This window comes from Tupaia chinensis, unplaced genomic scaffold (assembly GCF_000334495.1).
Source record: "Tupaia chinensis unplaced genomic scaffold, TupChi_1.0 Scaffold000489_1, whole genome shotgun sequence".
In the NCBI taxonomy this organism is placed as follows: Eukaryota; Metazoa; Chordata; class Mammalia; order Scandentia; family Tupaiidae; genus Tupaia; species Tupaia belangeri.
In genome coordinates, this window is record NW_006160001.1 from 914866 (window position 1) to 936396 (window position 21531).

Sequence of the window (21531 nt, forward strand, 5' to 3'; positions counted from 1 at the left end):
TTGTTCTGCTTTATAAACCATATAATACAAAAAGGTGTTTATTATTACTATTTTTATATTTATGTTACCTACTGTGTATTGATATAATCTTGTATTTCTATTTGTAGGTTTCATTGTAACTATTTATCCCACTAAAGGAAGTGTTTTGGTGTAATTGTCCTCCCTAGGACCCATTCTGTCTCATCTGTAATTCTTTTCTCTCATAAGCATTAATCTCAAATCGTCTTTTTTTTTTCTAACGAGAGGTTTTGGCTATAGAGCACTTGTGTTTACCAAAGAGACAGAGAGACAGAATATGAGAAATCACCCCCCTGGGTGAATGGCCATATTACAGTCCCTTCTATTCCATTATCTTCTTGGGATTTGGGGCATGCACGCACATGTACCAGGTGTGGTTTTAAGCCACCAGGTCAGGGACTTGAACCACAGTCAACTATGTGGGAGTCCAGCAACATATCCATTACCTCAACTGCTAGTACACCAGATAGTCATTTTTTGACAATGTATTTTCTTCCTGGTATTTCTATCCAAGTTGTAGTTCTGTTTGCCTGGGCAGTGAACTGTTCTTCACATTGTGGGGAGACAATAGAGTTAAACTAACCTATTAACAAGAACAGTTGTGTGTTGCTGTGATATTTGCTACAACAAGACTGAAAATCATTCTTTGTCATGAGAGCAGAGGTAGACATAAGGTGACCAGAGAGGTCTTATTTGTGTTAGTAGCAGATGTTAAGCACAAAATAGCTACTCCAATAATATTGTCCATATGCTGGAACAAACAAAAGAAAAATCTAGCAGTCTCTGGCTAAGTGAATTAGTACTCCTCGATGATGCCATTGCCCAGGGCTGGAGTTGGTTCTTCCTCTGTGATATCTTTTCATTGCCAAATAGCTTGTCAGTTCCCACTAATGAAGAGCCAGGCTGCCCAATCTCCAAGTTGGACATTTTCCAAGGGTGGTTGTTGCCATATTCACAGGTTGTTAATGTGATGTCCTTCAGCCTGGCATGCTCTTTTGGCTCCTAAAATGCACATAGCAGGTTTTGTTTTGTCTTGCTTTCCATTATACTTTGCAAAATCACTGCTCTTGTCTCTACTACTATTTCCAGCTAGAATTTTGTCATCTTTCCTTCATGCGTATTCCCTTACCCCAAAATTTGAAATGGAGAAGACTTATCCTATTCATGAGGCAGACAGGTAGTTATACTTAGCTGAAGCTTGAGGAAGGCAGGCTTTGAAGATACACTTTAGTTCCTAATTTCATAAGATTAGGACATTTTTTTTTAAGTGCACTGCATGAGATTGGTAAAGGTTTCCCTTTCCCAAACACCCTCACCTACAAGTTCTCTGCTCACTCACATTAAGATTAATAGTCTTGGGGACCAGCAGTTAGAGTAATGGCTATGCCACTGGATTCCCACATAGTCGATTGCGGTTCACGTCCCGGACCCGGTGGCTTAAAACTCACGCTGGGCGCGTGTGCGTGCGTGCCCAAGATCCCGAGAGGAGAATGGAGGAGAAGGGATTGCGGCATGGCCATCCCCCCTGGGGGGTGATTTCTTGCTTTCTGTCTCTCTGTCTCTCTCTGTCTGTCTGGTGAGTGCACGTGCCCTATGGCGAAAAATCTCTCAAAAAAAAAAGATTAATATTCTTTGGAGAAAATAGAAATTTCACTCTGGGGATTGTAGCATCATAAAGGAGAAACACTCATTTTTGCCTTGCTATTAGCAATACAGTGTGGTCTGCTTGTTGGTGTATCTTAACATCAAGATTTTGAACAGCCTTTTCACCCTGACTGGTTTATCGTTAGCTCTAATAACCTCAGCAGATTTGTGGTACTATAAATAAGATTTGTGTAGTTCACATTTACTCATTCATAAATCACTTTTTTGAGAATATCACATGCCATATATTATAGTAAATACTGTAGGGAGTACAAAGATAAATTAGTGCATTTATCAAAGAAATTAGAGTCTGTTAGAAGAGATTAACACCTATACAAAATAACTTCTATGCGTGATTTATTCTCTTTCATGGAGAATTACCATTTCATGAAGACATTACCAATCATTTAGCTAGAAATCTCTACACTATCCTCAGCTTTTTCCTTTCTTTCATGTTTCACATAACATTGACTACAAGAGCCTTCATAGTTCATTTCCAAAATGTTTTTGAGTAATTCATTTATCTGCCAATGTTTGTAAACTTAAACTTTCTCAATTGATACTGCAATACATTATTATTTGCTTATTCCAAAAGTATTATAGAGCAATTGAAAGATTCAGAGCAGAGGAAATGTATGATTGCAACTGCTCTTTAAGGAAAAAGATTAATGTTGATAACTTAGGATATGGACAATGAATACATAGTTTTGGGGTCAGCAGAAGGCATGGCAGTTATATTGCTGGACTCCCACATGGCCGACCCAGTTCGAGTCCCAGACCCGATGGCTTGAAGCCCACTGGTGTGCCCAAGATCCCAGGAGGAGAAAGGAGAAGGGACTACAGTGTAGCCATGCCCCCCCTGGAGGGCGATTTCTCACTTTACCTCTCATTGTCTCTGTCTCTGTCTCTTCCTGGTGAGTATATGTGCCCTAAGACAAAAACCTCAATAAATAAACAAATAAATAAATGCCTAGCTTTGCTAAGAGTGGCAAGAAACATTCAATCCCATTGATGGAGAAAAGGAGAAAGGAGAAAACAGTTAAACCAGGAATCAATTTCAACATGAAATTCTCAGAAACATAGTTTATTGCCTTTACTAGAGCTATAGTAAATACGCGCCAAAATAAAATTTCTCAACACATTGGCACAGAATCCAGTGAATTTGGATCGCTGCACCAGGTAAATGTGATGGTCACAGAGATGTGCCACCCAGATTCCCCCTCAAGGAGAGGGTCATAATTCCCATACACATATGAGGGAGTTGAAAGAACCTGTATTTTAGAGCTTTGACCTATGAGACAAGAGATATCTCAGTAGAGAAACCCAAGCTGAAGGTACAAAACCCTCTTCTCTACTTTAGCCAAGATATCAAACCAAAAATGTCACATCTAAGGGGAAGATTTATGGGCAAATGATTTGGCTAGCTACTTAAGGGCCTGAAGAGAGAAAGACTAGACCAGAAAAAAGTGACTTGCAGTAGAGGTATGTGGATAGACTTCATAGAGGATGTTCTAATGTGAAGATGTTTTAAAATTATATGCTAACACTCACAAGTGATCAACTTTCATAGAGCTGACAGATTTACTGTAGTTAGAGAGGATGGTGAATATTCAATTTTACATTTGTGTATTTTTAAATTTTTTTATTAATAAAAAGGAAAATAATATTCTTCACTTTTACTTAACATTATGGGATGTGTATTTCCATTTTTATTATGCCATTTTTTCTTCTGTATCTCCCCAATACATATCTGCATCCAAATGGATCAATAGAATAGTGTATATTATTTCACTTCTGTGTTCATTTTATTTAGTCAGAATAAAAAAAAATACAAGGTGTTTGGTTGATATTTGTTCTTTTTTTGATATTTGTTCTTATAGGCTAGTTGATAATCATTTTTGACTGGCTTTCTCATTTAGTAATGCATTAAATGTATTTCTTCAAATCAGAAAGTAAGCATCAATGTAATTTTTTAACATTTCTTTGTGGGTTTTGTTTTTGTTTTTGTTTTGTTTTGCTATAGGGCACATGCAGTCACCTGAGAGAGAGAGGGAGAGATAAGGAAAGCAAAAAATCACCTTCTTCAAGGAAGATCACTACACCACAATCCCTTCTCCACCGGTCTCCTCTCAGAATTCTGGGAATGCGTGTGTATTCTTACACCTCACATGATTTCAAACTGTCAAGTCTGGGACTTGAACCTCACAGTTGATCGTGCCATCTGCTGGCCCACTTTTGTACTTTTAAAATAAACAGACTTTATCACTTAGAGCAATTTGGGATTTACACGAAAGTTGAACCAAAGTACAGAGGCTTCCTCTATACCCATAACAGATACTGACAAACTCCCATTAACACCTTACATTAGTGTGATCATAATGTAAACAATAGACTTTAGTTAAATGTAGTATACCAACTAATTCATCAATTGTAAAAAATGTGCCACACTAATGCATCATTTTTAAACAATTATATGATATTATATCATATGGAAGTATTTCTCCATTCCTTAACTGATAAGGATCCTGGTTGTTTATAATTTTTTACCACTTTAAATAGTGTTGTAATAAACATCCTTGACCATTTAACATCTGTACTAGAAATGTTATTTTCATGAGACAAATTTTATATGAGTATCTGCATATTTTACCCACTACCACCTGCATAATCATCCCCTCTTTAACTCAGGTTATGAAAATGTAAATCACATAGTTTTTTAAGGGCTCTGCTACATATCTATTAAGATTTTTTGAGGGGCAGGGCCAGCAGGTGGCACGGTGGTTAAGGGTGCTAGATACGGCCAACCACAGTTCGGCTCCTGGACCTGGTGGTTCACTGGCTCGCTCTCTCTCCCTTTCTCTCTGTCTCTGGTCAAAATTAAAGAATAATGATAATAAATAAATAATTCTTTTTTAAAAAAGATTTTTGAGGAACCAGCAGGTGGCATGGAGGTTGAGGCACTGGACTCCTCCCACATGATCAACCGTTCAAATCCTAGATCTGGTTGTTTACTTTCTCACTTTCCCCTTCTCTCTCTCTTTGTCTGTTTGTTTTTCTCTGGTGAGCACACATGCCCTATAGCAAATTTAGAAATGATAATAATAATAAAATTAGAGAAATAACTATTTTTTTAAAATATTTTTGAGCTTCATTTAGTATATTTAGATTGTCATGAGCAATTGGATGGAAAGTTTGGCTGCAATTCCTGTAAGTGTTATTCTTAAAGGATATAAATGACTATCAGACTTACTTATGTAAGAACTTATACCACATTTTGATATGAGTGTTGCAATTCTTTCACACGCAAGATATTTTCTGATAGAATTACTTTCTGCTAAATGATCTTTAGACAACTGATCCAATCCAACTTTCATAACTTGTAAAACTGGCCTTAAATTTTATATTTTATATTCTGTTATACAGGTTTTCATGTATTTAGAATTATTGTATAGAAAAATACTGTAAAATCTTGTAATTACTTTGAAACAAAATTTTGGATATCTAAGATTTATGTAGTCAACAATATGCCCACAACAGTAGTAATTTGGTAAGTTCTTGACTTGTTGATTGTAAACACTGATACCAAAGTCAATTTAAGACTCTACAGAAACAAACTATGTAGACCAATATTCCTGATGATATTGATGCAAAAGTCTCTTACAAACTGCTTCCAAATTCAACAACACATTAAAAGGATTATATACCATGACCTAATGAAATGTATTTTTCCCAATACAAGGATGGTTCAACATATGAAAATAAGTCAATACAATACAGTTCATAAGAGAGTAATGGCTATGTTGCTGAACTCCCATGTAGTCGACCGCAGTTCAAGTCATGGACCCAGCAGCTTAAATTCACGCAAGTGTGCATGTATGCCCAAGATCCTGAGAGGAGAATGGAGAAGAAGGAATTGCAGCATGGCCATCCCCTCTGCGGGGGAGCGGGGGAGAAGGGTGATTTCTTGCTTTCTGTCTCTCTGGCGAGCGCACGTGCCCTATAGCAAAAACTTCTCAAAAAAAAAAAAAAAAAGGAAAGAAAAGAGGGGGAGTAAAAAGGAAATAAATCATTAGAAAAAGAAAAAGAAAAACCGCAATAGAATACCACTTCACACTCATTCAAATGATTACATATTAAGCTCACAATGAGATATGATCTCATGCCTGTCAGGATGGACATTATCGACAAAACAAAAATAAATATTAGTGAGGATGTAAAGAAACTGAAACCTTTGTTCCTTGTTAGTAGAAATGTAAAATGGTATAACTGCTATCAAAAACACTTTGGATATCAAAGATTTTATGTAGTCATGTCTTTCCTCAAATTTGGAAATATTTTGGTCATTATTTTATCAAGCAGCCTTTTAGCTCCTTTCCCTGTCTCCTCTTCTTTGGATCTTCCATATGCATATATTGGTCTGTTTGATGCTGTCCCATGAGTTCAGACTCTGTACCTCTCTTCATACTTTTCTTTTTGTTTCTCAGACTTAGTAATTTCAAATGAACTGTTTTCAAACATTCTTTTTTCTTTCAAGTCTGCTTTTGAACCCCTCTAGTAAATTTTTCATATTACTGGGACCAGCAGTTAGCATAATGGCTATGTCTCTGGACTCCCATGTAGTCGACCACAGTTCACGTCCCGGACCCAGTGGCTTAAAACTCACGCCAGGCATGTGTGCGTGTGTGCCCAAGATCCCGAGAGGAGAATGGAGGAGAAGGGATTGCAGCGTGGCCATCCCCCCTGGGGGGTGATTTCTCGCTTTCTGTCTCTCTATCTCTCTCTGTCTGTCTGGCGAGCGCACGCGCCCTATAGCAAAAACCTCTCCAAAAAAAAATTTTTTTTCATATTACTAATTGTTTTGTTCTTTTTTAATAATATCTAATTTTTTGTTGATATTCTAATTATGTTTCTACCATTTCTATTCTGATTTAATTTACATCTATATATATGCTTTCCTTTAGCTCTTTTAGGATATTTAAAATGGTTGTTGTATTTGTCATATAAGTCCAATGACTGTATTTCTCAGAGATGGTTTCTAAAGATTTATTCTGTTGTTTTTTAATGAGCTATTTTTTTTTCTTTATATGCTTTGTGATTTCTGGTTGAAAACTTGACATTTCAGGAAGCACTCTCATAGTCTTTGTAGGTAGGCTGTGCAAGAGTAGAGCTTTACTTATTTATTTGTTTATTTTACCAGTGGATACATACGCTCAACAAGAGACAGAGAGAAGGAGAGGGAGAAAACATCCTTCAGAAGGGTCTGGTTACACTGTATCCCTGTCTCCATTTTCCATGCTGTTGGGATCTTGGGCACATATGCACACACACACACACACACACACACACACACCCAGCATGTTTTTCAAGCCAGTGGAGTTGTGATTCAGATCTCATTCCTCCTATGTGAGATCTAGCTCCCTACCATTAAGCCACAGGACCTTACACAAAAGACCTTTATTAATCAGGCTATCATGAGAACTTAAGGTCTTCTCAGGCATTCTCAGGGCCTAGGCTTGCCTCTTATACTAAGTTTCCTGTACACAGAGCTGCATGTAAATTTCTTAATTTCTCTAAGAGTCTCACTAATGCTTTTTCTCAGTTTTCTCAGTGGTGTAGTTTTGCTTTTGGTTGGTTGGTTGGGTTTTGTTGTGGTTGTTTGTTTTCTTGTATTCCTTAATCAGTAATATTTTGCCCTAGAAATCTGTGAATCTGTAGTCCCCTAATAATTTCATAATTCATGCTCATTGCTTCCTGAAATTTTCTGTAACCTGAGATCCTAGCTGCTTTTGACAGTCTAAATTCTGAGTTAAGTGACACAGACTAATTCCTCGGGAAACTTGCAGACAGGTTAGACCACTACAAATTACATCCTTTCTGCTCTCTCTGGCTCACAGAAGAAAACTAAGGGACAGCTGCTTTGCCTGAACTGCATCATATCTTGTTAAGAAAGATCAAAGGTGAGGATAATTCAATATGTCACAAAATGTTCCATCATTTTGAGTATGCATTTTTCTTGCTTGGGAGTTTGCTTGGTTGCAGTAGATCTTTCATTAAATTTAAGCTCAGATAAAGGTATTTAAATAATTTTTTAGTTGTTTATGTAGTGTTTCTATGTGAAATGAAGGCCTGTAACTTCCTAGTCCTCCATCTTGCTGACATCACTTAGGAATGACTTTTTTTTTTTTTGAGAGAGAGAAAGAGATTTTTGCTATAGGATGTGTGTGCTCACCATAGAGACAGAAAGAGATAGACAGAAAGTAAAACATCACTCCCCACAGGGGATGACCATACTGCTCTCCCTTCTCCTCCATCCTCCTCTCAGGATCTTAGGCATACTGACAAATGGGACTAATGTGAGTTTTAAGTCACTGGTTCTGGGATTCAAACCACCATCGACTATGTGGGAATCCAGCAATATAAGCATTACGCCATCTGCTGGCCCCAGTAGCAATGACTTTTTGATGGGGTTGGAAGTTTATTGAGAAGTTTGTTTATGATAACACACTCCTTCATACTTCAAAAGCCAGAATTCCAATAGACAAATGGGACTAACGTGAGTTTTAAGTCACTGGTTCTGGGATTCAAACCACCATCGACTATGTGGGAATCCAGCAATATAAGCATTACGCCATCTGCTGGCCCCAGTAGCAATGACTTTTTGATGGGGTTGGAAGTTTATTGAGAAGTTTGTTTATGATAACACACTCCTTCATACTTCAAAAGCCAGAATTCCAATAAGTGAAGTAATTTTGTTGGAGGGGGGAGCAGAGAGTGAGCACAATGATTTATATACTGTGGTCTCCACAATCCCAAGATTCTTTGAATTTTTCTCTTGCCTATAATCCCTGGAGTTGAGAGAGGAGATGAGTGTGTCAGGTAACATTGGACAGAATATCTCTGCTTTTACCTGTTACATATTGTATTTATTTGTAAAATTTGGTATGGTCAAAGGATTTTGCAACTTGAAACACAAAGAAATTTCTTGGGTTAAAAAATTGTCATTTGAAAGCCTCTAAAACAATAATACATTTTTTTGAGAGATTTTTCGCTATAGGGCGCGTGCGCTTGCCAGACAGACAGACAGAGACATAGAGACAGAAAGCAAGAAATCACCCCCCAGGGAGGATGGTCACGCCGCAATCCCTTCTCCTCCATTCTCCTCTCGGGATCTTGGGCACGCACGCACACACGCCCGGTGTGAGTTTTAAGCCCTGGATCCAGGACGCAAACCACGGTCAACTACATGGGAGTCCAGCGACATAGCCATTATGCTAACTGCTGGTTCTCAACAATAATACATTTTTAAAATTTAATTTTATTTATTCATTCATGCATTTTATTTGACCAGAGAGAGACAGACTCATACACACACACACACACACACACATACAGAGAGAGAGAGAGAGAGAAAGAGAGGGAAAGTGAGAAAGCAAGCCACCAGGTCCAGGACTCAAACCATGGTCGGTCATGTGGGAGTGTCCAGCGCCTTAACCACCATGGCACCTGCTGTCCCCCAATAATACATTTTTTTAAACCTATTAAAGAATAGGTGTGACAACACATATATTTTCATTCTTATAGTAATCACATTTATGATCAGATAAGCTAACTCTTACATGATAGAGAACATAGTCCTAAGGAAGTTGAACATAGAACAAAAGATTGGAAATGTACGTCTTGGCTGAAAAACACAAGTGGCACTCTACAGGGCAAGAAATGAACATGTTTGGCTTTGTTAAACCCCCAAAAGTATTAGGAAGAGCAGCAAATCTAAAATGTGCCAAATTTACCTCCAGTATACTAGAAACTTTAAAAAATTTGTGGAAAATGAAATAAAAATACAAGTTTATACATTTTTCCATGAACTTTTTGAAGATTCCTACCCCTCCATAGCTTTACTTTTAAATATTCTTTATAGAAATAATTTCAGCCTTATGCCAATAGATTATAGTTCTTCAAAAGGACAATGAGAAAAATTATCGGTCAGAGCTAGCTCCAGGGTGCAGCAGTAATGTGCCCCTCAAGAGAAGCTGGATCCCATATGATGATTGTGGTTCAAATGTGTCAGTACCCACAATTCCTCCAAAGCTGGAGAAACAGAGGAAGGGTATCATGGTGTGGTCCCTATGGAGGATACTCACCTCTCTCTTTTGCTCACGCACGTGCACACACTCTATCATGAATAAGAAAAAAAATAATTAGGATAATAATTATCAGTCAAAATCCCAAGGAAGAATCGACAAACTCAGAATAGGATCCTTTGAAGAGGATTCATTCTCAGAGTGGTGGTTAATGAAGAAGAACCACAAGGATCCACAAGAACTATCTGGGGTTTGTAATAAGTGCGTTGTTGCTATCTTTAGACAGGAAAGAATGAAGGAGGGGACATACTGAAGAAAAGACAATAGCAAAAAGTCCACTACAGTGTAATGAGTGGTGACCATTGGTAAAGAACTATCTTAAGGCATATGGCAAGGATGAAGTTAGGGAAATAAAAACCCTGACCTGACCTTATCTCCTTCCAGTCTCTTGCCTGGATTCCCAACTGCCCAGATCCAGTGACAAACCAGAGGCCCAATAAGCCCACTGCTGTAGTTATTGCAAGTGGTCCTCCTGTAGCAGAGAGTATGACGAGGCAGGGAGGGTGCAGAGTGGTAATGGAAGCATAAAAAGCAGATATCCTACACAGGAAATAGGTGATATTATATCCCCAGCAGAAATGTGAGCATTTCATGTCTGTCTAACTCTCTCTCCCTTCCCCCACCACTGATGTGAGTAATAATAATAATAAATCTTTGGGGAAAATCACAACAAAATATTTACATGAGCAGAAAGTTTATAAATAGAAAATTGATAGCAACAAAAATTTTAAAAGATACTATATATCAAATATGTTTGTCCCTTGGAGATTTGGTTGGCAATAAACAGTAAGCTGATGGGGCTGGGAGTGTGAGTCATTGTGGTAAATCCTATTCTCTTAGGAACTTACAGATGGGCAGATTGACAACTCTATCCCATATAGAAACCACTGTCTACAAGTTTAGTAAAAAATCTGGTCTTTCTGTTACCTACTTGAATTATTCAAGGAAACGTGTGTATTGTTTCTCTATCCTATAAAATATAATAAGAATGATAAAGTTCTTAGTGTAGTAAGGGGATTTTTTGTTTGATTTGTTACTGAGACTATTCCTTAGAGACAGCTTCTACCAGTTGCCAAGGAGCATGCTCACTGTCAGTCAGTAGAGGAAGGGAACAGAGAAGTGAGAATGAGGCTGCTATGTAAATGGGTCCCCATAGCCTTACAATGAACCTTATCTGAAACTATGGTGACTGATGTTGGCCCATGGGAAAATCTAATTCTGGTTGGAGCCCCTTAGTCCTATTTTTTTCCTAAAAGTCTATACTTAGTTAACTGGAGACTTTGTGTCTGGATAGAAATTCTTAAATGGTTCTGAAGTTTACTATCTGGGTAACTTTGGGAAAGTTAAATTAACTTCTTTGTGCCTTAGTTTCCTTTCAATAAAATGGAGAGATTAATACTACAAATCTGATCAGGAGGTCTATTGTAATGATTTATAAAGGTAATTCTAGGTCAACAGCAGTTAAGCTCTGGGCAGAAGGAGTTGAATCTACCATGGCCGACTTCAATTTGAATTCTGTCCCAGCTGCCTGAAAAACATTCTGAGCAAGTACACAAGTGCCCAGAATCCTGACCACATGGAGAAATGAAGGGAAAAAAAGAACTGTGGCATAATCAAGTCCCACTAGAGGTTGCTCTCTACCTCCTTCTCTTTCTTACATGTGTATGTGCCCTCTGGTGTAAAAGTGAAAAAAATAAAAAAAGATTTTCCATATAAAGTACATACATAGGACACAGTGAATGTTTATCAATCATGAAAAGGTAGTAATATGATTGGCCAAGTTATTCTTCAAAAGAATCTAGATTTTCCCCATGTTAACAAATGGCTAACTCCTGTTAATGACATTATAACTTCTTTATATCAACTCCCCAAGAGTCCACCAAAAACAAACCTTGATCAAATAAGCTATATTCAGTAAGATTGGTATAGAAGGGTCATTTCTGAACACAATAAAAGCAATCTATGAAAAACCTACAGCTAACATTATACTGAATGGGGAAAAGCTGAAAGCTTTTCCTCTGAAAACAGGTACTAGGCAAGGCTGCCCACTTTCTCCACTGCTCTTTAATATAGTACTGGAAGTCTTAGCTATTGCAATCAGAGAAGAGAACAATATTAAAGGTATTCAAATAGGCAAAGAAGAGTTGAAAATATCTTTATTTGCAGATAGCATGATGGTATACTTAGAAGACCCAAAGGTATCCATGAAAAAACTCCTTGAAGTAATAAGTGAATACAGTAAGGTGGCAGGATACAAAATCAATATCTAAAAATCTATAGCATTTCTATTTATGAACAACAAGTTGAACAAAGCAGAGCTGGAGAAAGGAATCCCTTTCACCGTAGCCACAAACTGTATAAGATACCTAGGGATAAACTTAACTAAGAAAGTCAAAGAACTTTATAAAGAAAACTACGAAAATCTTAAAAAAGACATTGAAAGTGACATAAAAAAGTGGAAGGACATCCCATGCTCCTGGATTGGAAGAATTAACATAATCAAAATGGCAATTCTACCCAAATTAATCTACATGTTTAATGCAATTCCAATCAAAATACCAGAGATATTCTTCAGAGATCTAGAAAAGACAATTATAGAATTTGTCTGGAACCATAAAAGACCTCGTATTGCAAAAGCAATCCTGCGTAAGAAGAATGGAGTAGGAGGCATATCACTCCCTGATCCTAAGATATACTATAAAGCTGTGGTCATCAAAACAGCATGGTATTGGCATAAAAACAGACATGTGGACCAATGGAAGAGAATAGAGACCCCAGAAATAACTCCCAAAGCTTATAGCCAACTGATCTTTGACAAAGGATATCAGTCAATCCATTGGGAAAAGGAAAACCTCTTTAGTAAATGGTGCTGGAAAAACTGGGTATCCACCTGCAGAAAGATGAAACTGAACCCCCATCTTTCACCATTAACAACAGTCAACTCAAAATGGATCAAAGATCTGAACCTAAGACCTCAGACAATAAAACTACTTGTGGAAAATGCTGGGGAAACTCTGGGAGACATTGGAGTAGGCAAAGACTTCTTAAATAAGACTCCCAAAGCACAGGCAATAATCCCTAAAATAGACAAGTGGGACTATATTAGACTAAGAAGTTTCTGCACAGCAAAGGACACAGTAACAAGTGTGAACCGACAACCCTCAGAATGGGAAAATATTTTTGTTAAATATGCCTCAGACAAGGGACTGATAACGAGAATACATAGGGAACTCAAGTGCCTTATGCGAAAAAAAATGATTAACCCGATTAAAAGATGGGAAAGTGAGCTGAACAAAAGTCTCTCTAAGGAAGACATACGAACAGCCAAAAAGCATATGAGGAAATGCTCGACATCCCTCATCATAAGGGAAATGCAGATAAAAACCACAATGAGATACCACCTAACCCCTGTCAGAATGGCAAAGATTAAGAATATAAAAAGTGATAAGTGTTGGCGGGGATGTGGTGAAAAGGGAACCCTCCTACACTGTTGGTGGGAATGTAAACTAGTTCAACCACTGTGGAGAACAATATGGAGGTTCCTCAAAGATCTACAAATAGAACTACCATTTGATCCAGCAATCCCACTTCTGGGTATTTACCCAAAAGACAGGAGAACGCTCAGTCAGAAAAGTGCTTGCACATCCATGTTTATTGCAGCATTATTCACAATTGCCAAGACATGGAACCAACCTAAATGTCCACAAACTGATGAATGGATTGGAAAAGTGTGGTATATATACTCTATGGAATACTACTCAGCCATAAAAAATAACAAGACCCTGGAATTTGATAGAAAATGGTCAGATATGGAGGATCTATTGCTGAGTGAAGTAAGCCAGGCTATGAAAGAAAGATATTGTATGTATCCACTCAATATATACCGACTATCCGCACTCTATAATAGAGAGCAAAAATTCGGAGGACATAAACACAGTGAAGGTACTTAATGAGAATAGGACAGTGTGGAATGGGGTAAGTGAAGAGAAGAGGATAGAGAAAGATAGCAAGTGAACAATAGAGAGACAGGACGTTAGTGAGAAACAGATAGGGGTTATTAACTGTTGATGATGACATGTATAGTATTCTCAACTGGATTGGTCTGAGAAGTATTTCATGATGGGCAAAGTATTTTTACAAGCAAAACGAGAAATAACAATTGACTGTTTTATAAAAATAATTAGAATAATAAAAATAATGATTGGGGAAAACAGAAAAGATATTGAATGTTGAAGTGGGGAGATTAATGTCTCTGTACTGACTGACATGCATGGCATTCCCTTTTGAAAAAACAATGTAATACAATGTAAAGTTATATGTAATCCAATGTAATATAAAGAAGATTATGATGATAAAAAAAACATTTTAAAATACACCTACAGGTCAGACTGGGTTGTGTCTTGCTCAGCAATATCTGAGCAATATTCATGCCAAATTAGAAACATTGGAAATGCTTTTTTTTTCTTTTATTAATGGGCTCTACCTTAAAATCAGTTATTAATTAAGAAATATGCTGAGTTTAAAAGGCCACATATCAATTAAACTGGGTCTTAAAAATGTAACTTTCTGATAATTTAGGGTCTAAAATTCTTGGGGAAAAATTTCATGTATTTGTAAATACATCCCTGTTAAGTCACTAAAGTTTCTGACAGTGGACAATGCACAAGTTTAAATGTATAACACGAGCCATCCATAAACGGTGCAATTGTTCAGGGCGCTGCTTAGTGACACCCAACTGTTGCTCAGATACCATTCCCTGCATGCTGCTTAGAAAAGGTATATGTGTACATGCCCCTTATCTCCCACTAATAGGATAAAAAAACATGGAGGTAAAAGGATTGGTATGTGACCACTCTGGTTGGAAGTGCTTTTTCCTCCTTTCTCAGGCTAAGGAGGACACCTGCCCTCTGGAAATTAATCTGCATAATGATTCTTAACCTGGATCATACTATATCTGTTATGTGCCTTGGAAATATAAACTTTCTACCTTGTTTAACCTATAAACTGTACCTATTGATGAGCTATTTAGTGTTAGAACAATTAATGGCAAAATTAACATCTAAAAAGTACTGCTAAAATATCTGTTATTAAGTGTACATACAGAAGTAAAAAAAATAGTTATTCATTGTTTTGACAAACTCAGAATGAGATTCGATTATATCAGGGAATCAGTCACAGCATTAAGGGGTTTCTCTTCTGGGCAAGCCAAGAAGAATAACCAGTTTCAATTCTATGCAAGAGGCATAAAGATAAGCAATGGTAGGCAAAGCTGGAGAAGTCAGTGTGGAGCTAGCTGATGAAGATAACTTTTGGATTGTTATTTTGAAACAGGTATTTGAAAGGACATGGTAGGGTTAAAATTTGAGCATTCTCATTTTTTTTTTCCTCAGGAAATAAAAAAGCATAAAGAACTTTCCAGAAGACTACAAGATTGTTTGTGGGTAGGCATGCAAACATGTTATGTGGTTTATTGTATATCTATGTAATAAAAGGCCTTAAGAAATTTCATTCAATTTATAAAAAGAGTGCTTATACAAATTAATTTAAATGCTTTTCAAGTTCACGTGACTTAAAATTGTTGACAAATAAGCTGGCTTCAAATATGGTAAAAAAAGATTGATAAGTAAGGATCTTTGCACTTTCTAACATATACTTTGTCCAAGAATTTATTGATCAGACAATATCATATTTGTCTTAATATGGTTAGTTTAATGAAACAGCTGGTATTTATGTTGTATATTACATGGTGGATATCTGATCAACAGGAAAAATGGATTAATGACTACCTTCTCTAATATTTTGTTTCTTACAGATAATCAGGACATAATGGTTAAAGAATGCTATTAAAGAACCAACCTAAATGTTCACAAACTGATGAATGGATTGGAAAAGTGTAGTATATATACTCTATGGAATACTACTCAGTCATAAAAAAATAACAAGACCCTGGCATTTGATAGAAAGTGGTCAGATATGGAGGATCTATTGCTGAATGAAGTAAGCCAGGCTATGAAAGAAAGATATTGTGTGTATCCACTCAATATGTACCGACTATCCGCACACTATGGTAGAGAGTGAAAAATCAGAGGACATAAAAGCAGTGAAGGTACTTAACGAGATTAGGGCAGTGTGGAATGGGGGAGGTGAAGAGAAGAGGATAGAGAAAGATAGCAAGAGAACAATAGAGAGGCAGGACGTTAAACAGATATGGCTTATTACCTGTTGATGATGACATGTATAGTATTCTCAACTGGATTGGTCTGAGAAGTATTTCATGATGGGTAAAGTCTTTTTACAAGCAAAATGAGAAATAGTGATTGACTGTTTTAAAAAATAATTAGAATAATAATAATAATGATTGGGAAAATCATAGAAAAGATATCGAATGTTGAAGCGGGGAGATTATTGTCTCTGTATTGACTGACATGCATGGCATTCCCTTTTGAAAAAGCAATGTAATACACTGTAAAGTTATATGTAATCCAATATAATATAAAGAAGATTATGATGATAATAAAAATAAAAAAAGAAAAAAATAATAATGTACTCATGATATTGAACCAATAAAAAAATATATACGCTATATTAATCAGCTTTAGTTGCAGACAGGAGAGTAATAATTGGAAAGAGTCCTAACAGCATCTTAGAATGGAAAGTCTAAGGGCGATTTTGTATTGGGTTTGGGGATTTGAACCCGAGTGATCCAAGGCAGATCTTGCAAGGCAAAGAAGGAATTGGTACTGAACAAAATTTGTTACTAGGGATCTCATGCTAGAAAAACTAGCTAACTAAATTTGGATTATTTTACTATTTATTCCTATCATATTCCATAATTAGTATGATATTCCAAGGTAATTAGCACATAATGGTTCCTTAGAGTTTTATCAACCCAGTGCATGCTTAGACTTTCAATGTCTACTTTTAATTAATAGAAAATATTTAAAAAATAAGTAGTGGGACCAAATGATGATGGAGCTTTCTAAGCAAAGCTTGTACCATTACAACTCAAAATGTTGAATGGTTTTGTTGTCGTCACTGTCATTGTTTTTGCTGAAGAAGAAAAGAAAAGAAAGGCCCAAGATGAAGTCATAATGGCTAAGTTTTCATGGCCAAAAGAAGAAGAAAGAAAGAGAGTAAAGAAAGAAGGAAGGAAGGAAAGATTTGTCTTGAATTATCTAAGTAGGCCCAAAGTAATCTCCTGTGATGATGAAGCAAGAAGGTCAAACGTAGGAAATGGAACCACCAAAGCAGAGGTCATAGTGATGCACTCTGAAGATGGAGGAAGGTGCAATGAGACAGTAAGTGTGAAGGCCTCTAGATGCCAAAAATTACAAGGAAACAGAATTTCACCTGATGCCTCCAGAATAAACAACTGTGACATCACATTGATTTTAGACTTCTAACGTCTAGAACTGTTAGAGAAGAATTCGTGTTATTTTAGACACCAAGTTTTCAACAATTTGTGACAGCAGCTAGAGGAAAGTAGTAAATCCTGTTCTCTCTCCCTTTCGATCTTAAAGCATTCAGTGAGGAAAGGTGATGAATGTAGGAAGCACAGTAAAATTCTAGGCAGGGAAATAGGACAGTAGAGACAAAGTGGTCCAAATACCCTTTGTCCAAGTGCAGGTTTCTAGCTGAAGAAGTTCTACATTGATAATAACTACTGAACTAATTGAGAAGTTACCAAGTATTTTGTTTCCTAAGGAGAGTTAGGTGCTAGACACCATTTGTAGATAGAAAGGGTAAGGGCCCCCAAAAAGAGAGTTACTACGTTTTTATTTTTAATGAAGCCATTCTGTTTCTTTTCTATAGACTAGCTAATGTACAACATACATCCCTTTTACATATCTCTGAGGAATTTATGACTCCTTGCTAATAAGGCAAAAGATAGGGATATTTATTGAGCACACAGACAGGGTGAAGACCCAAGATGGAGTCACTATAGCTAATTTTTAATAGCCAAAAGTTGGCTGCATTAGGACTCAAAGTAACTGTACTGATGGGCAACCATTTCTATTTAGTAACTATATTCTAACAAGAAGTACAGAACACTATGGACTTCTGATTCCATAAAGAATAGGGTAATAAATCACTCAGACTACCATGTAATTATTTTTTAAAGGAAGTGATAGATAAAAACCCTACACCTCAGGTCTTCTTCAGCAACCCATTCTGGGACCCCCTCCCTGCTTAGGACCTTTGTTTTTCTTTCCCAGTCTTAATAAACTCTGCTTTTCCATTCCCTCTCTGTATCTGCATCGCTAATTCTTCATGAGTGGGGCACAAGAACTTGGTAATCCTGCAGTCCTGAATCTGACACTGGTGTTGGCCCTGCACACCCCAACTTCCTGAGTCACTAAGTGTTTTGAGACTTGCACTGGGTTTTGTCCAAGGGAAAGAATATACGAGAAATGGAGAAAAATAATTTTCTGATTATATACTATGTGTCCTCCTTTCTCAAAATTATAGTACCACATGTAAACAGAGGCTACTTTGAATTAGGGAATTAGGTGACAGGACTGCCTCTTCATTCTATAGGAATTAGGTTTCATCCTACCCTCCTATTTTCCTGACTGCTGCTAGTCTTCACAATTATCTGCTTTCTCCAGTGGACTTTCCAGTGAGACTATCAGTGCTGACTGCCCAAGATTCCCCACATTCATTCCAGCCTGCCCTCTGTGCTATCAGTCTGTGATAATTCCTCTCACTTATAAAAACAAGAACAGCTTTTTAATGATTGTCAAAATTTCAAAACCTTAAAAATGTAATTGCCATACATACAGATAAGGAGAACAACCCGAAATTTTATTTAGTTCATGACTGAAGGAACCAATACATTGAAAACATTAAAATCCAGGATTTTATATGTTTAGTGAAGAATGGTATTGAAATAGGATTGCTAGATTAGGAGCCAGCAGGTGGTGTGATGATTAAGGTGTTGAACTCCCACATAGTCAACCATAGTTTGACTCCCAGACCTGGTGACTTGCTTTCTCGCTTTATTTCTTTTTGTCTAGTGAGTACATGTGCTCTGTAGCAATTTTTTAAAATTATGCTAATGATAATATTAACTTTAAAAAAAGAATTGCTAGATTAGATGCCAAAAGGGTTATGTTCTACAGGACAACTTTAACACTGGGAATCATCAATCATAATATATGGAAAACAAAACAATGCATCTTATCAGTTTATTACAATTTAGGTTCTTAATATTTCAGAGCTGTAAAATGCCTGTGTTCTAATCAGTTGTGATTTCATACTAAAGTCAAAGTTATGTTTTTTGAGGGAGTCTGATGATCCTGAGGTAGGTGTATTAGATAATGCTTTGGCATAATATTAATAGGTTGCACAATCATCATTCTACTTAATTCCGAATTGAAAATAATTCTCTATAGCATCATAAACAAATTATCAAAGTATCTAAAAATTACAAAACAAATTAAAATTACTAAATGAATAGGAATATCAAGGAGATCCAGTTTACTACAGAATGGTGAATTCCTAGCTCAAAATTAGGTTTGCATTCACTTGATCTCTGTTCTAGATTGCACTAGATCAGTGTGGTGAAACGAGAATTTATATATTTCTAAATTTTCTTCTGTATATGGTTCTAGATGTAATTTAGAAGATGGAAGTTAAATAGTAGCCTTATTCTGAAAAAGACATTTATATCAGTTGCAGTGATGTTCATTTACAGAGTGCCCAGTGGATCCTAGGATATCCTGACTCTGTTCTCTGATCAGCTGATCCTCCCAGTTAAAGGCAAGGCTGCACGGTAGTTGCTCCAGGCCCATGAATAGATGTAGGGTACAAATTGACAGAAGCAATGGCTATACAGAGGTGACAGCTTCCACAGGCCTACCCATGACATCTCCCTCTGCACCTACTTTATTGTCTAGGCATGCCTAGCTTTGTGTTTACCTTCAAGCTCTGACTTACTCATTTTTATCAGAGTTCTTGGCAAATGAACTGGTTAGTGTCTTATCTCCTACTCCCTGTTACAGATCTGTACTTCATCAGCTCCTCCCACATCCCTGTAACATCTGAAGTGCATAATAAATCCCTTGTTTCCCAAACAGAGCAGCTCTGCCTTTCTGAATGACTAGTGACTGATGAAATTTGTCTTTTCACTTTCCAGTCCATGCGGAACAATGGGTATCTCAGGACAACTGGCACAAGCACCGCAAGACCGAGGGCAAGAGAAAGCCCTACCACAGGAAGCAAAAGTATGAGCTGGGACGCCCCGCTGCCAGCGCTAAGATCCACCCCCGCCCATGCACACAATAGGTGTGGGTAGGTAGCAAGAAATACCGCTCCCTGAGGCTGGACGTGGGGAGCATTTCTTGGGGCTCAGAGTGTTGTACATGCAAAACAAGGAGCATCGATGTTGTCTACAACACAGCCAGTAACTGAGCAGGTCTGCACCCAAACCCTTATGAAGAACTAACTGCATCGTGCTCATTGACAACACACGGTATCAACAGTGGTACAAGTTCCACTATTCACCTGCCTCTGAGCGGCAAGAAGGGAGCCAAGCTGCCTCCCTCCTGAGGAGGAAGAGATTTTAAACAAAAAGCAATCAAAGAAAATTCAGAAGAAATACAAGAAAAGGAAAAAGATTGCCCAAATCAGCAGTCTCCTGGGGGAGCCGTTCCAGCAGGGCAAGCTGCTTGTGCATTCTGTCCAGACCAGGCCAGAGGGCTGTGCAGATCTCTGTGTGTTAGAGGGCAAAGAGCTGAAGTTCTACCTGAGGAAAATCAAAACCCAGAAAGGCAAATAAACATTCCTGTGTTCACGCATGTAAAAAAGGTGTTTATTGTTCCAAAATTAAAAAGAGGAAATTGGTCTTTTTCCCTATTTCCTGTTCCTCTTTTGATAGCTGCTGCCTTTTGGCTATACTCTAAGGAAGTAGAAGTAGAAATGGTAGAAGGTGGTCTAAGGGGAGTCTGCTCTTCTTTCATGATTGCTATAATGCAGAGATAGTAATGATAACTAGATAACTAGCAGCCATCTTGGGCCTCAAGGTGACCTGGGGAATGACAAAAGTAATGAAGTAATATAATAAGAACCCCGAATTCTCAATACGCTGACATAAATTTTACTCAGAAGAAAAAAAAAGTCAGTTTTTTTCCTCTTTAAGCCACTGTTGTTTGTGGTTTTCCATAACTTTCCATGAAGCTAATCTCCATTAATGAAAGAATATAACATTTTTATGTACACACAAAAAATAAAACTGAATATTCTTTACTACCACCACCGTCACCATTAATCTCTGTAATTTTTCTCCCCTTTGAGAGATTAGTAATTAGAAATTTTTATCTGATACAGGTTTCTCACCTCAAGTCTGAGGAAGTACGTTTAATAGGGGTCCTTGAGAATGCAGGTTTTCTAGCAACATGGCTTGTAAGAGACTAAGAATGGAGAGTTGTTGCTAAACTTTAACTTTGATAATTTTTTTTTCTTTGTTTCTTTTTTTTGGAGAGGTTTTCGCTATAGGGCGCGTGCGCTCGCCAGACAGACAGAGAGAGACAGAGACAGAAAGTGAGAAATCACCCCCCAGAGGGAATGGTCACACCGCAATCCCTTCTCCTCCATTCTCCTCTCGGGATCTTGGGCACGCACACACACACGCCCGGCGTGAGTTCTAAGTCACTGGGTCTGGGACACGAACTGCGGTCGACTATGTGGGAGTCCAGAGACATAGCCATTACGCTAACTGCTGGCTCCC

The 21531-nt window shown here is 37.5% G+C and overlaps 1 pseudogene; it reads left to right on the plus strand.

Annotated features, from left to right (window-relative positions):
- The window catches only part of LOC102477063 (40S ribosomal protein S8-like), a 107403-nt pseudogene extending 86820 nt beyond the window's left edge, over positions 1–20583 (plus strand).
- The last annotated feature ends 948 nt before the right edge of the window (positions 20584–21531 follow it).